Here is a 15,898-nt window from a genome sequence, read left to right as displayed (position 1 = left end):
GTGTGTCTCTCCCAGCTCTGGCTCTGGGCTCCAGGAGAATGCTGTTGCTGTTTTCACAAAGGCATAGCTTCCTGTCATCAGGTGCACCTGTGTTATCACGTGTTTTTATCAAGTGGTGCCCTAGATAGGACTCAAGACCCTCTTTGCTCTCCCGTGGCTGAGGCAGGTGGGAGGAATCCCTCAGCAGGAACCACAAGGCTCTCACAGGATAAAGTGCTGTCGCGTTGGTTTCTCCCCCAAGGACTTCACCAGACTTCATCAGAAGAAAGCAGTGCCAGAGGGGACTGCAGAGGAAAGCTGGGGCTTGGGAAACCAGCAGCAGGGGCCACGTGGGCAGGTGGTTTCTGTGTGAACCTCTGATCTGTGAAACATAAACAGGAAATGTTGAAGGCTTCTCGTGCTCTTTTTTGATATCAAGAACATTCTACGGCACAAAAGAGTTTGCCTCTCACTGTTTCTCATACATGGAGGTTTTCTAACCAGCATCCTGAACAGAATTGAAGTACAAATAAAACCAAAGTAAAAACTAGCTTTATCTCTAGATTTTAAATTTTTCATTTTTTTTTTATGGTGGCACCTATACTGTTACCTTGTAGGTACCAACTAGAATGTACTTTTTAACCGCCTGTCATTCATGGTTTACCTACTTGGAAGCTCAACCCTGTCCAAGACTGGACCCCAGTCGACTCAAATTTTATCTTAATTTTATGAAGGTCTATCCCACCCCTAATATTCTGACATTCTTAAATACGCTGCTCAGCTGTGCTTGTCAAAGGCAATTGCGTTTGCTACATTTCAGAACAGAGTCCACACAGACCCCATTTGGCTCTGTGCTAGGAATGGCAGCAGTGCAAGACTGTGGAGCTCTATGGTTGACCACAACTTTGATCTTGCTAGGTGCCGCCAAGTTGGAAAAAATTAACTAAGACTGCAGGGTCAAAGAGAACACATCAAAGCATTAACTGCTTTTGTTTCATGTTTCCTCTCCCTCCTTAGAGGGACACAGAAATTAAGAAAATTGCCGGATGTGGTTGCTCACACCTGTAATCCCAACACTTTGGGAGGCCAAGGTGGGTGGATCACGAGGTCAGGAGTTTGAGACCAGCCTGGCTAACATGGAGAAACCCTGTCTCTACTAAAAATACAAAAATTAGCCGGGTGTGGTGGTGCGCCCCTGTAATCTCAGCTACTTGGGAGGCTGAGGCAGGAGAATCGCTTGAACCTGGGAAGCAGAGGTTGCAGTGAGCCAAGATTGCGCCACTGCACTCCAGCCTGGGCAATAGAGTGAGACTCGGTCTCAAAAAAAAAAAAAAAGAAAAAAAAGAAATTAAGAAAATGTATACAGAGTAGGCAGGAACAAAATCTTCTGGTGAATCAAGTCTGCAGGCTTATTAAATGTGACAGTATGCTTCCTGAAGGATTAGAAATAAAGTACAGTGAAGTCAATGCTATAATAGCTCTAAGCAGAGCCAAGCACAATGTCTTTTCCTCCCCTCACAAGTACTGAACTCTTCTTTCAATCTGCTCAGCTCTGGGACTAGGCCAAGCCTTGTCCTCCTGGGACAGCTGCTTTAGGAGCCAACCAGGCGAGCCCAGCCAGTTCTCAGGGAGTTGAATGGCATGGTGGAGAAGTGCTTTCACACCCAAGGCCAGTCTGCGTACCAGGCCTCCCATCCCTGTCCCCCTTGGGGCCTTGAATGTGCAGCCTCTTTCACCACTGTCATCTTCTGGCCTCTCCATGTAGCTTCTCCTCGAATGCCTGCTGGGCATGCCAGCCTCCATTCCTCACAAACTGCTTATGTGCAGGGTGATACTCAGGATATTTGAAAACCAAAACGGTGTGGGCAGGCCGCAACTAAGCAGGAAGGAAAATGGGTATCACGCAGGCATGGCTCCATGTAATTCAGAGAAGCCTCTGCTACCAGGTGTTACCACTTTAGTTTTTGGGCTCACTGGGGAGCCCCAGGGGTGGTCACGAGATGGGGAACATTCTGGAGGCTCAAAAGAGTGGCCGTGCACAGAGTACAACTGTTGTGCGTTGGTACACACCCACCTGTCACGTCAGCCGGTCTGAGACCCCACATGCCTTCCCAGAATGTTGCCTGCACTCCTCGCCTTAACAGAAGTCTGGGTTTTCTGTCCTACGCAACTCACAAATAGTGGCCAGCAGTTCTGTGCCATGGAGCACAGGACTGGGCAGGAGTTAGGTTTCTCCTTGACTCCCAAGACTGCTGCTGCGGTTATCATCGTTCCCTCTGTCCTGACCCACGGCCCAGGGTAAAAATTTCTTGAGGCTCATGTCAATGCCATCCCCCTGTGGGCTCCTTCCAGTGGCTGCCATCTGGTAAAGCTCCTGCTGATCTCTAAATGCCATCAAGAACTTTGGTCCATTTTTTTTTTTTTCTCATTTAAGAAATATTTCTTAAGCATTCACTGTGCCAGACAACTTGCTGTACGTCCAGAGATGTATAAAACATGATTCTTGCCCTTAAAGGTAAGCTCATCTTTTTTTTTTTTTTTGAGACGGAGTCTTGCTCTGTCGCCCAGGCTGGAGTGCAATGGTGCGATCTCGGCTCACCACAAGCTCTGCCTCCCGGGTTCCAGTGATTCTCCTGCCTCAGCCTCCTGAGTAGCTGGGATCACAGGCGCATGCCACCATGCCCAGTTCATTTCTGTATTAAGTAGAGGTGGGGTTTTACCATGTTGGCCAGGCTGGTCTCGAACTCCTGACCTCAGGTGATCTGCCCATCTTGGCCTCCCAAAGTTCTGGGATTACAGGTGTGAGCCACCGCCTCCAGCTGTAAGCTCATAATTTAATAAAGAAATATAAAACAAAGAATGACCAGACCAGGTGGTAAATGCCTAAGTGGACATACAGTGTTTACAAATGTAGAAACGTGGGCACATGGAAATGATGATGTACTAGTTTCCTGTGGCTTAAAACAACAGAAGCGTATTCTCCCACAGTTCTGGAGGCTAGACATCTGAAATCAAGGTGACAGCAGGGCCATCCTCCCTCTGAGACTCCAGGCAGAACCTTTTCCTGCCTTCTCCTAGCTTCCAGTGCTGGCCATCGATCCTTAGCATTCCCCGCTTTCGGCTGCATGACTCCGGTCTCTGCTGTCGTCCTGTGTTCTCCCCATGTGTTTCTGTCTTCACGTGCCATTTTCCTTTCCTTACGAGGATATTAGTCGTATTGTATTAGGGCCTACCCTCATGAACTCATTTAATTCAATATGCAAAGACCCTATTTCCAAATAAGGTCACATTCCCAGGTACTGGGAGTTAGGACCTCAACATATCTTTTTAGGGGACACAGTTCAACCCATAACAGTTGGATAGTCAGGAGAGCAGGGGAAGGACCAGAGAAGGCTGGCCAGACAGGCTTGGCGAGCTGGTAAACAGGAGTCAGCAGGGCAGGGAGAAGGGTGTTGTGTTGTCTGGAATGATATATGTAAACAGACTGGGGTCCGAGAGGGTGACACCTTTGGAAACTGCAAGGTGTTCAGTCTGACAGGCATAAAGGATCTATGCTCGGTAGTGGCAAAAGATAATCCTACAAGTTGGCAGGAGCCAAGTCATGAATCTCACCGTCTCCCCACACAAACGTGCCTGTACTCCTTTACTCCCCCTTGCTGGCTGACTTTAACCAGTCATCTCAAACCCCTACTTCCCCCTCACTTCCCACATGCAGTTGATCCCTCAGACCACCTGATTCTGCCTCCTAAAAATCTCCTAAATCAGGCCAGGCATGGTGGCCCATGCCTGTAATCCCAGCAGTTTGGGAGGCTGAGGTGAGTGGATCACCTGAGGTTAGGAGTTTGAGACCAGCCTGGCCAACATGGTAAAACCCCATCTCTACTAAAAATACAAAAATTAGGCCAGGCACAGTGGCTCACGCCTGTAATCCCAGCACTTTGGGAGGCTGAGGCAGGCAGAGCACGAGGTCAAGAGATCGAGACCATCCTGGCCAATATGGTGAAACTCCATCCCTACTAAAAAAAAAAATGCAAAAATTAGCTGGGTGTGGTGGTGCACACCTGTAGTCCCAGCTAGTCTGGAGGCTGACGCAGGAGAATCGCTTGAACCTGGGAGGCAGAGGTTGCAGTGAGCTGAGATCGCACCACTGCATTTCAGCCTGGCAACAGAGCAAGAGTCCATCTCATAAAACAAACAAACAAAAAAAAACCCAACAACAAAAACAAAAATGAGCCTGGCCTGGTGGTGGGCGCCTGTAATCCCAGCTGCTCCAGAGGCTGAGGTAGGGAGAATCTCTTGAACTGGGCGGTGGAGGTTGCAGTGAGCCGAGATCACACCTTAGTACTCTAGCCTGGGTGACGAGCGAAACTAAACACCATCTCAAAAAATAATAACAATAGTTCTCTTTGCCATCATTTCTCTTCCTGTGGAGCCGCTGTCGTGAAGGTTGAGCTGTGCAGTTTCAGCGGGTACAAGATCTAGCCAGGACACGGAAAGTGCTACGCCAGGACCCACGGGAAGGTTTTCCAGTTTCTTAATGCAAAATGCAAGTTGGCATTCCTTTCCAAAAGGAACCCTTGGCAGATAAACTGTACTGTCCTCTACAGAAGGAAGCACAAAAAGGGACAGTTGGAAGAAATTCAAAAGAAAAGAACCCGTTGAGCAGTCAGATTCCAGAGGCCATCACTGGTGTATCTCTTGCTGCTGTAATGACCAAGAGGAATCAGAAACCTGAAGTTAGAAAGGCTCAAAGAGAACAAGCTATCAGGGCTGCTAAGGAAGCAAAAGAGGCTAAGCAAGCATCTAAAAAGCCTGCAATGGCTGCTGCTAAGGCACCTACAAAGGCAAAAGATTGTGAAGCCTGTGAGTTTCAGCTCCGTGAGTTGGTGGAAAATGATAAACTGGCAGATTAGATTTTTAAATAAAGATTGGATTCTAACTCGAAGAATAAGAGGAAGAACAAGAGGAAGAAGAGGAGGAAGAGGAAGAGGGAGGAGGAGGAGGAAGAGGAAGAGGGAGGAGGAGGAGGAAGAGGAAGAGGGAGGAGGAGGAGGAAGAGGAAGAGGGAGGAGGAGGAGGAAGAGGAAGAGGGAGGAGGAAGAGGAGGAGGAGGAGGAGGGGGAAGTAATTCTCCTAAATCTGCCTTCTCGTTTCTACTTCCACTTTCTAGTTCAGGCCCTCGTGATGACACAGTGGAGCACTGGCCATCTCACGGGTCCTCCTGCTGTCAGGCCCGCGCATCCCCTCTCGGTTCTCAGGGGTCCTCCTGCTGTCAGGCCCGCGCATCGCCTCTCCATCTCCTCTGCCGCTAGAGCCGTCACTCAATGCTCTGGACCGTACCCCTCCCGGGGCAGGAGGTAGGTGGATCCCCATAGTGTCATGAATGATGCTGTTTTAGTCAGCTACCTGAGCTTCACCAGCTGCTTCCTCATCAGATCCCGGCATTCTCCGTGGCCAGCCTGAAGACAGAGCGTTTGCTTTCAGAGAACTCCAGCCTCGATTTGCTCTTTAGTGACTTTTTTCCTACTGTGAATTAACGAGTTGATTTTCAGATTTCATTTTTAAGATGCAAGTTAAATTCTTTCCTAGAATTGAGTCCTTGAATCAATTCACCTTCAGATTGCAATCTGAGTTCCATGTCATGGTTTACAGCTGTCAGTGATCTGACCTTTGGCCACCGGTTCTACTTCTCCTCTACAGGATTTCGGACCCTAGGTGCTATGGAATTATTTGAGTTCCTACTTGGTGGCAGTCTTTCCTCTGCCTGGGATACCGCCTCCTCCCCCTTCTATTTTCTTTTCTTTTCTTTCTTTTTTTTTTTGAGGTGGAGTCTCGCTTTGTCGCTCAGGCTGGAGTGCAGTGGGGCGATCTCAGCTCACTGCAACCTCTGCCTCCTGGGTTCAAGCGATTCTCCTGCCTCAGCCTCCCAAGTAGCTGGGATTACAAGGGCACACCACTATGCCTGGCTAATTTTTGTACTTTTAGTAGAGAAAGGGTTTCACCATGTTGGCCAGGCTGGTCTCAAACTCCTGACCTCGTGATCTGCCCACATCAGCTTCCCAAAGTGCTGGGATTACAGGCATGAGTCACTGCGCCCAGCTTCCCCCTTCTATTTCTGACTACCTCCAGCTTGTTTTTCCAAATGCAGCTCAGGATTTGCTCTGGAATGAAGCCTTCTCTACCTCTTCAGGGCAGCATCAGGTGGCCCTCCTCTGTGCTCCCGGAATCCCTCATTCTACCATCCATTACGGCCTCTCATCTTATTTGATTTCCACACCTACATGGTTGGTTTTCTTGTTTATGTTTCCCTCTAGACTCTGAACAACTCCAGCAGGCTCCAGGTCAGTTCTCCCAAAAACACTGTACCTAATCATTGCTCTTTTGGCACCTATTGGGAGTATCCTATCCTTTTTTTTTTTTTCTTTTCTTTTCTTTTTGCCTAATGTTGGCATTTTAATTTTGCGTTTTCTTGATAGAATGGGTAAATTTCTATAGCCATTAGCTGTGGACTCTAAGGCACTCCTCTCCAAAGGCATAGTGTTTGTACCTACTATGGATGCTGCGCCATGAAGACTGAGTTGGGGATGGAGCAATCAGCAGGCAGCTGGGGGCGTTGCTGTGGATGAGATGTTGAGATTACTGGGGGCGTTGCTGTGGACGAGAAGCTGAGGTTACTGGGGGCGTTGCTGTGGACGAGATGCTGAGGTTACTGGGGGCGTTGCTGTGGATGAGATGCTGAGGTTACTGGGGGCGTTGCTGTGGATGAGATGTTGAGGTTACTGGGGGCGTTGCTGTCGATGAGATGTTGAGGTTACTGGGGGCGTTGCTGTGGATGAGATGTTGAGGTTACTGGGGGCGTTGCTGTGGATGAGATGTTGAGGTTACTGGGGGCGTTGCTGTGGATGAGATGTTGAGATTTACGTGGAGACTCTAAAGATGATCTTTTCTGGATGGATCCCAGTTGTAAATGCTTGAAATAACTTGCTTGCAGTCACCTGTAATATTTGGTACAAATTAGGACTTGTAATTTATAGGGTTTATAATTAATACTTCAGAATTTGATATATAATTTTGTGATTTTTGAGCTCTTGATTAATAATAGCAGAATAGTAACAGCTCCAAGGGAACTAAACAACACCATCATTCATCAAATGTTGTGAACCTGTTATGAGGTAATTTGAAATATGGAGCCTACGGTGTTTTTGGTAAAAAAAAAAAAAAAAAAAATTCTTTGGAGACAGAGTCTCACTCTGTTGCCCAGGCTGGAGTACAGGGATGAAATCATGACTCATTGCGTCCTCAAGTCCCCAGGCTTGAGATCCTCCCACCTCAGCCTCCGGAGTACCGGGGACTATAGGCACACACCACCACACCTGGCTCATTTTAGTTTTTGTAGATACGGGGTCTCCTTCTGTTGCCCAGGCTGGTCTCAAACTCCTGGCCTCAAGATCCGAAGTACTGGGATTACAGACATGAGCCACCGCACCTGGCACTAAAAATATTTTTAAACTTCCTTAAAATGCCAAAAAGATAGGAACAACGAAATACTCAAAAAAGGATTGATTTTTAAGCCCGGCTCCACACCAATTTTTATTAACTTCATTTCTCTGTATTAGAAGTGAGGAATACAAAGATGAATGAAACAGGGGTTCCTATCACCATCTAGTGGGAAGGACAGGCTGGCAAACCAACAGTTAATCAAGGAGGTAATTTAGGTAAATGATTTAGAGTTGACACGTTGGATTTATCTTTGGAGGCAGTAATTCCAAGGACAAGAACTAACAACTGCCTTTCTGCCAGAGCTCACATGAGGGTCGGAGTTCTTAGGCATAATTCAAATAGTGAGTTGAACCAGTCCTCAGAGCAGATAACTGCAAACATAGGTTTGCTTAGGTTACCAATCACTGTCCCGCAGGCAGAAATCCACCATACTATTTCTTGCTGGTATTGAATTTGGTGGCGTTCATGCAGTATTTTCTGGGGTGTCCTATGAATTCTGTTTCTGGAGACTCTCTCTACTGCCTGAATAGTTTCCTTTGAATATTATTCTAAAGTAATTATTTTTCATTATGAGTTGCTTTGCTTTGTCCTTTTTTTTTTTTTCAGTTTTTTTGTTAAACATTATTTGTGTGGAAAATTGTCCCTTAGGAAGCCATCCATCATTTTCTTTTTTTGATTTTCAAGGAGATGCTTTTCTATGAGATGGTGGTGGAAGTGGATGCTACAATACTAGACATAGGGCCTGGCGCAGTGGCTCACGCCTGTAATCCCAGCACTTTGGGAGGTTGAGGCAGGTGGATCACAAGTTCAGGAGTTCGAGACCAGCCTGGCTGACACGGTGAAACCCTGTCTCTACAAAAAATACACAAGTTGGCTGCGTGTGGTGGTGGGTGCCTGTAATCCCAGCTACTCGGGAGGCTGAGGCAGGAGAATTGCTTGAACCCAGGAGGCGGAGGTTGCAGTGAACCGAGATGGCACCACTGCACTCCAGCCTGGGTGACAATGGAAGACTTCGTCTCGGAAAAAACAAACAAAAAACACAATACTAGACATAGTTAATGAATAATATTAGTTAACAAGAGATTTGAGAGCTAGCAGAGATTCTCTAAGGTTATTATTTGATAAATCACTCGTTTTCACAGAGTCACTACTTACTGTGGGTAATATGTTTGCTGTTGGTTGACAATGAACCTACTTAGGAGAAGATATGATCCTTCAGGGCTTTTATTTGTTTGAAATGAAAAAATTCTTTCTCTTTTCAATAACAGACAGTGATGCTTTTCTGTTATAATTCAAAACAGGTTTCGGAAAGCATGTCATTTTCGGGGAGACGGGAAGGATGAATGAATGAGCCGGAGTGCACTTTCTATAACATATACACGGGACATGGGAGCTGGATGCAGATAAGTCTTTCATGCTTATTAAGAACATTTTAATGTTTCTCAGTTGATGTATGAAGTACTTGCAATCAGCGTTTGCTTCTTCAATCACAAGGAGGCAGCATAGTCTCATGGGAGGAGGGGAAGTGGGTATATTCAAAACACTTGTTCTTCCTGCTGCCTGTGCTGTTCTTGTCCAGAAGGCCCGCGGAGCCAGGAGTGTCTCATGGAGTCATTCAGTTCCTTGCTTCCTGGTAGAGTTGCCCCTTAAACATATGAAACAATATCTCCCTAATGCTAAAAATAGCCAGGGTCCGAGTCCAGGACTTTCATGTTGACGGTCTCATGTACCTGGTGGCCCTGGGAGCAGGATGTCCTCATCTCACTCATCTCTGATACTGTGAGTCCTACCAAGCCTGGCCAAAGTTGCCTCCTTAATAATTAGTCCTTGAATAGAATCCCCGAGGTAGTGGTTATTGATTTGCAAAATATAACACTGACTTTATACCATGTTTTTTTGTCTCATGGAGACAAAAACACTTTTCTCATAGAATATATTATTTGTGAGGAAATGAACAAAATGAGGCAAAAAACGCAGATCATCCTATGAGTAAGTTATTATTCTGATAGAAATCAGGGTCCAAGTTCAAGTTATAACTAGTCACGTAGTTTCACTTAAGTCGTTTCACTTTGCTGGGCTTCAGTCTCCCCAGTTGGAAAATGAATGAATGTGCCTGTGATATTCTGGTTTAAGTTGTGGGAACATACCAGATATAGCAGATGGGGAAGCAATCGTAGCTAGATATGTTGAGGCATGTAAATATAAAACATTTTTTATCTGGGTCCTGTTTTCACTTCTGTAACTGATTCTTTCTGGGCCCTGGGACATTTATATTCAGCCTCTGCATTTGTACATTAATTTATTCATTGACCCACTCATTTATTCAATAAATATTTATTGAGTACTTAAATATGTGCCAGGAACTGTCCTAGGTCTGAGGATATAAGAGGGTACCAAAAAAGCAGGATCTTTTTTTTTTTTTTTTTTTTCCCCCAGAGGACCTACCTCCTAGTGGGAGAGATGGACCAAAAATATATAAGCAAACACAAAATCATTGCAGATTATGAAAAATGATAAGAAAGAGATTAAAAAGTGTGACAGGATGGCAGGTAACTGGGGCAATCACTTTTAGGCAGATGCCTCTGAGATGCCATCTGAGCTGAGACTTGACAAATGAAATGCCAGCAATCTCAGCCTCTAAGCCTGCCAAGTTTGAAATGTTATTTTTATTAGTAATTTACAGGTTCAAATGACCCACCTAGATTGTTTCTAGTGCACAGTATGCTTTGTTGACAAAATGCCCTTAAGCAAAATGCCACAGATGTCAGCTTCAGTTTTGTGGATTTTCATAGCATCTTCCAGTAAGGTTGGTCATTGTCATTAGCAACCACTCCCCCGTTTGGGGAGGGAGGACACAGGGTGTACTCTGACTCTGGTGCACACATGAGCTCTCACCAGTCCTGCTGGGACCAGGCTGCAGGCAAAGAACAAACACCTACTTAGTGAACTGTAATGACAAAGGAGTGGCCATTTACTTCCTCCAGTGCTGTCCAGGACAGCACCTGAGCCCACTTGTCACTTCCTGGGGACAGAGCTGACTCATAGAGCACTGGCAGTAATTTTGGCCTGGGAGGGGTGGGAAACAGAAGGCTTGGATTAAAAGCAGGTGGAGCTGGTGGCTGCCTAGGTAATATGACGGGAATTTTTGTCCACTGACCTGTCCACAATTCTTGGAATTCTGCTAGAAGTTGGTATCCAATCCACTTGGTTCTGAAAGGGGTTTTTGATTTTTGATCTTCAGGTCTCTTGCTAATGTGAATGTTTGGAGGAGGATACCACTGTTTAGAAATGTAATTTAACATCTTAAAAAAGACTCACACAAAAAAATCTGAAAATGGCAAAAGTCAGGTTATAGGTGTTAGGCCCTGGATCTCATTTTATCCAGAATTGTCCTATGTCTGAAATGACAAATTCATACACTTTACTTTTAGAGCATGACATGTGGTCTTCTAACCTTCCTACTGAGTTACCCACATCACACTGCCTTTCAGCCTCCTGGAGACCTCTTTTTCTTTTTTTAAAAAACTTTTATTTTAGGTTCAGAGTATAGAGACCTCTTTTTCTATGAAAGGTTCACAGTCTGTATCTGCATTAAGATATAGTCATAGACAAGTGTTATTCAAAGTAAGGGGCCATGAGATTGGACACAGTGGCTCACGCTTGTAATCCCAGCATTTTGGGAGGCTGAGACAGGTGGATTGCTGGAGCCCCAGGAGTTCGAGACCAGCCTGGGCAACATGGCGAAACCTCATCTCTACAAAAAACTACAAAAGTTAGCTGGGCATAGTGGCACGCGTCTGTGGTCCCAGCTACTCAGAAGGCCAAGGTGGGAGAATCACTTGACCCCGGGAGGCAGAGGATGCAGTGAGCTATGATTGCACCATTACACACCAGCCTGGGCAATAGAATGAGACCCCATCTCAAAAAAAAAAAGGTGAAGGGCCGTGATTCTATGTCTATTTGTGTGTGTATGATTTTATCACTTTATTTGACAATCGGTGGTCGGCTCTCACCCACATTGACTGTCTATAGATTTTTGAAAGTGGTAACAGGTACATAGTTAAACCAAAGTGTAGAGTTTGTTTGGTGAACTTTCACCTCATGATGTTTTCTGCATGATAAACATGGATGTGGTAGGGCCCTTCCTTTCACCCAACATTTGTTGAGCCTAGTATTAGTGCGTACATCTGGAGTCCCCATCTCCATCAGCAGATTTCTGGATCTCTCTTGAGTGCCTGAGGGGCATTCTTCTTGAAGCCCACTCCGTGGATGCACCTGTGAATGTTGATGGTGTATCCTCAGGTCACCACCTCATTGATGGCAGAATGACCCCCCTTCTTCTGGCTACCCTTTTTGCAGGAGTCATTCTGCTGGGCCCAAGTGGGAAGTCACATATCTTCTATTACCTGCCTCTCAGCTTAAGAAAATATTACTGTGATAGACTGAAAAATGCTCTTCCAAAGCTACCAGGTCCTCATCTCTGAAGCCTGGAAATGTTAAATTTGGAAAAAATGTCATGGCAGATATGATTGAGTGAAGGTTTTTTTTTTTTTCCTTTGAGACGGAGTCGCGCTCTGTCACCCAGGCTGGAGTGCAGTGGTGCAGTGGTGCGTTCTTGGCTCACGGCAACCTCTACCTCCTGGATTCAAACAATTCTCCTGCCTCAGCCTCCTGAGTAGCTGGGATTTCAGGCACGCACCACCATGGCCAGTTAATTTTTGTATTTTTAGTAGAGATGGGGTTTCACCATGTTGGCCAGGCTGGTCTCAAACTTCTGACCTCAAGTGATCCACCTGCCTCAGACTTCTAAAGTGCTGGGATTGCAGGTGTGAGCCACTGCGCCCAGCAGAGTTAAGGCTTTTGAAGTAGGGAGATTATCCTGGATTATCCAGGTGGGCCCTAAATGTAATTACATGTATTCTTTTGGAGACAGGCAGAAGATTTCACACAGCGCGCGCGCACACACACACACATGCACACCATGTGGAGACAAGCAGATTTGAAGATTGGAGTGTTGTCGCCACAAACCAAGGAATGCCAGCAGCCACCAAAACATCAAAAGTTGGAAGAGGTAAGGAACAGATTCTCCCCTAGAGCCTCCACAACCCTGCCCACACCTTCATTTTAGCCCAATAATACTGGTTTTGGACTTCTGGCCTCCAGAACTATGAGAGAATAAATTTCAGGTGCTTTAAACCACTGAGTTTGTGGTTATTTGTCACAGCAGCCACAGAAACTAATGCAGTTACCCATGCGATGAAAGCCACTGGTGTTCCTCTACCCAAGTGCAACCCTCTCCCTCCACTCTCTGGAGGGAACCAGGATCTTGAATTTGGCGTTTATTATTTCCTGCATTTCATTATACTTTATTGCATATTTATGTATTCTGAAATAGTCATTTTATATATTCATACTGTATCCTGTATATTGCTTTTTGCTCAACATATTTTATAGATTATATATATTGATACATGTAGCTCTAGTTTTCTCTAGTTTTCCATGGTGTGTATGCATACCTGCACATATGTGTGCATGCTACAATTTTTTTTTTTTGAGACGGAGTTTTTCTCTGTCGCCCAGCCTGCGGTGCAGTGGCGCGATCTCGCCTCACTGCAACCTCCACCTCCCAGGTTCCAGTGATTCTCCTGCCTCAGCCTCCCGAGTAGCTGGGATTACAGGCGTGCGCCACCATGCCCAGCTAATTTTTGTATTTTTAGTAGAGACGGGTTTCACCATTTTGGCCAGGCTGGTCTGGAACTCCTGGCCTTAAGTAAACTGCCCACCTGGGCCTCCCAAAGTGCTGGGATTACAGGTGTGAGCCACTGTACCCAGCCCACAATTTCTACATCAGTTCTTCTGTTAATGGACATTTAGGTTGTTTTTGGTTTTTCTGTCTTTCAAACAGTGCTGCAGTGAACATTTTCGTATGTGTCTTCTTGTGCTCATGTGCAGAAGTGTATCTAGGATGTTTACCAGAGAAGAGAATTACTAGGTCATCCTCAGCTTTACTAGTTTTTGTCAAATTGCTCTGCGAAAGAGCAGATGTGGGTTGGATTTTGGCAGCAGGACATTTCAACAAAAGGATGATGTGTATGAAAGGTACAGAAAGGCGAGGCGCGGGGAGTGGTTGTAAGTGGTCTTTTTCTTTGAAAAAGCAGTGTTTCTCAGTCAAGTCAGGGAAGCAGATTTGGATCACCCTGGAGAATGTTTTGCAACCTTTTGCCCTCTGTCTCCCCATTCTAGGATGTCTTCCCAAGGAACTGATGTATTTCCCCTCTAGGTAATTGCGACATGCTTTGGTTGAGAACCAAAAATGGCTGCCTGAGAAGGAGCCATGGGAGAAGAGGCAGGCAAGTTGGGTGGGGAGGACTGAGATGCCCAGCCAGGAGGATGCGTGTCAATCGGGGTCACAGAAAGTCTCTAAGCAGAAGCTGGGCACCTTCCCCTCTACAGATACCCAGAGGCAGCATTGGGGCTACAGCACCCCCAGACTAAGAGCTTTGGGATAGAGTTTAACTACATGTATTACACTCCAGCTTTGATAGCTCTTTTCCCAATTCTTCCAACCTTGTTCACTGAGAGAGTCACTTTATAATTCAATAAGTTCTTGTTCCTCCTGGATCTCTGGGTGTACTGAAGATGCTGAAGGTTGGCTTTTTAATACTTTAATTATAATTAGTATACTAGGAAAACTCCGGAGAATAAAATACAGTACTTTTGTGCATTTATAGACTATAATATGGAATATGAGTAAAATATACGTATCCCCAAGGAGCCAGATATACATCAAAATAATTAAGTGGGGGCATAGCTTGGGGGTAGAACATTTGACTGCAAAATAACATGTACATTGGTAAGGTTTAGAAAGACACAAAACAATCTACAGGGTTGGTCTTATAAATAAGTCTGTGGCTTATTGTCCCTAAAAATGATGTAAGACTCCCTCTTTGTCAGCAAAATCTCACCTTATTTATCATGTACAAAACCATAAGGCTAAATGTTTGACCTGGAAGAGTTGCTAGAGAAATCTGGTAGAGTGAGTGGCTAATAAGTGGGGTCAGGGCTAGCGCTGGGCCCACTCCCAGTACCTCCCACCACACTGCTCCTTAGCATTTCCAATGATTAGTTCAGATCGCCTTACTCTGCTGGAAAATGTTAGGGAACTCTTGAGCCTATTTGAATGTTGTGTTTACTGGAAGCACTGATTGCAGCATGAAAGTTGACCACATTTAACAAATCTAACAAACTGTAGTAGTTTCTCACTACCAAGGTGAAAATGATTGCTTCTGGGGTGGAAATCTGTTATAAAATAAAACAATGCTTAGACACATATAAATATAAAAACTTTCGGCTGGGCACAGTGGCTCACATCTGTAATCCCAGCACTTTGGGAGGCCGAGGCAGGTGGATCACCTGAGATCAGGAGTTCAAGACCAGCCTGGCCAACATGGTGAAACCCCGTCTCTACTAAAAATACAAAAATTAGCTGGGCGTGGTGGCACATGCCTGTAATCCCAGCTACTCGGGAGGCTGAAGCAGAAGAATCGCTTGAACTCGGGAGGCAGAGGTTGCAGTGAGGTGAGATCACACCACTGCACTCCAGCCTGGGCAACAAGAGCGAAACTCCGTCTCAAAAAAATAATAAGTAAATAAAATTAAAAAAAAATAAAAACTTTCTAAATTACTTGATATCTTTCTTAATGTCTCCTAGAAAAGTGTATAGAGAACCTTTTTGGTAGTAAATAAAGATTGCTTTCATAGAGAAATTTTACACTACAACACATCCTATATTCACAAACTAGTACATCTCAGCTGTTCTGTGGATGTGGTAGAATAGGGCAATAGTCCAGAAAAGTCTCAAAGTCTGAGGTAGTTGCTGGAAGAAGCAGCTTATTTCTTTGGACACCTGACTTACAAGAGGGTCAGGCTGAACTAGAAGGAGGTTTTAGGGTCTGAAGTTTTAGGGCCTCCACTCCAAGTAGCAGCAGCAGAACTATAAAAGGGGGGAAATTATCCATGATTCCACCACTCTAACACATTAATTGCTTTCATTTTCTCTGTTCACTTTTAGTTCTTAATTTTATGCCATTTCATGAGGCTATAAATACAGCATAGTTAAAATGCAACGTTCTGCCTTTCACTCAACATTACATTGTGAGCGCTTTTGTCTGAGGACTATTTTGGTTGCAGGAACATTGACTCAGTCAAGTTAAATTGTCTCAGAAAATAGTTGTGTGTACGTGCCTAATCTTACAGAAACCAAGGGCAGGCACCTAAGCTGGCTAAGCTCCCCAGGAACTGGTGCTAGGACAGGGAGAGCCAACAGCTACTGAAGCTGCTCTGTCGGGGGCCTTGGGTGGGCAGAGGGATCTCTGCTTATCCTGCGTTTCTGCTCTGCACACATCACTTCAGTAGTGCA

General features: G+C 45.3%; 1 long non-coding RNA gene and 1 pseudogene across 11 annotated transcripts in view; both read left to right on the top strand.

Annotated features, from left to right (window-relative positions):
• Positions 1-1,979: 1,979 nt before the first annotated feature.
• On the top strand, positions 1,980-4,918 carry LOC705632 (large ribosomal subunit protein eL24 pseudogene; annotated as a pseudogene).
• Positions 4,919-5,084: 166 nt separating this feature from the next.
• The window catches only part of LOC106997195 (uncharacterized), a 79,526-nt gene continuing 68,712 nt past the window's right edge, over positions 5,085-15,898 (top strand). For all 11 annotated transcript variants that reach the window (XR_013413468.1, XR_013413469.1, XR_013413473.1 and 8 more), the window contains exons 1-2: positions 5,085-5,336; positions 8,781-12,550. This is a non-coding gene — a long non-coding RNA (uncharacterized LOC106997195). The remainder of the gene's footprint in view (positions 5,337-8,780; positions 12,551-15,898) is intronic.

This window comes from Macaca mulatta, chromosome 2 (assembly GCF_049350105.2).
Source record: "Macaca mulatta isolate MMU2019108-1 chromosome 2, T2T-MMU8v2.0, whole genome shotgun sequence".
NCBI lineage: Eukaryota > Metazoa > Chordata > Mammalia > Primates > Cercopithecidae > Macaca > Macaca mulatta.
This window is presented reverse-complemented; position numbering and strand designations above follow the sequence as displayed.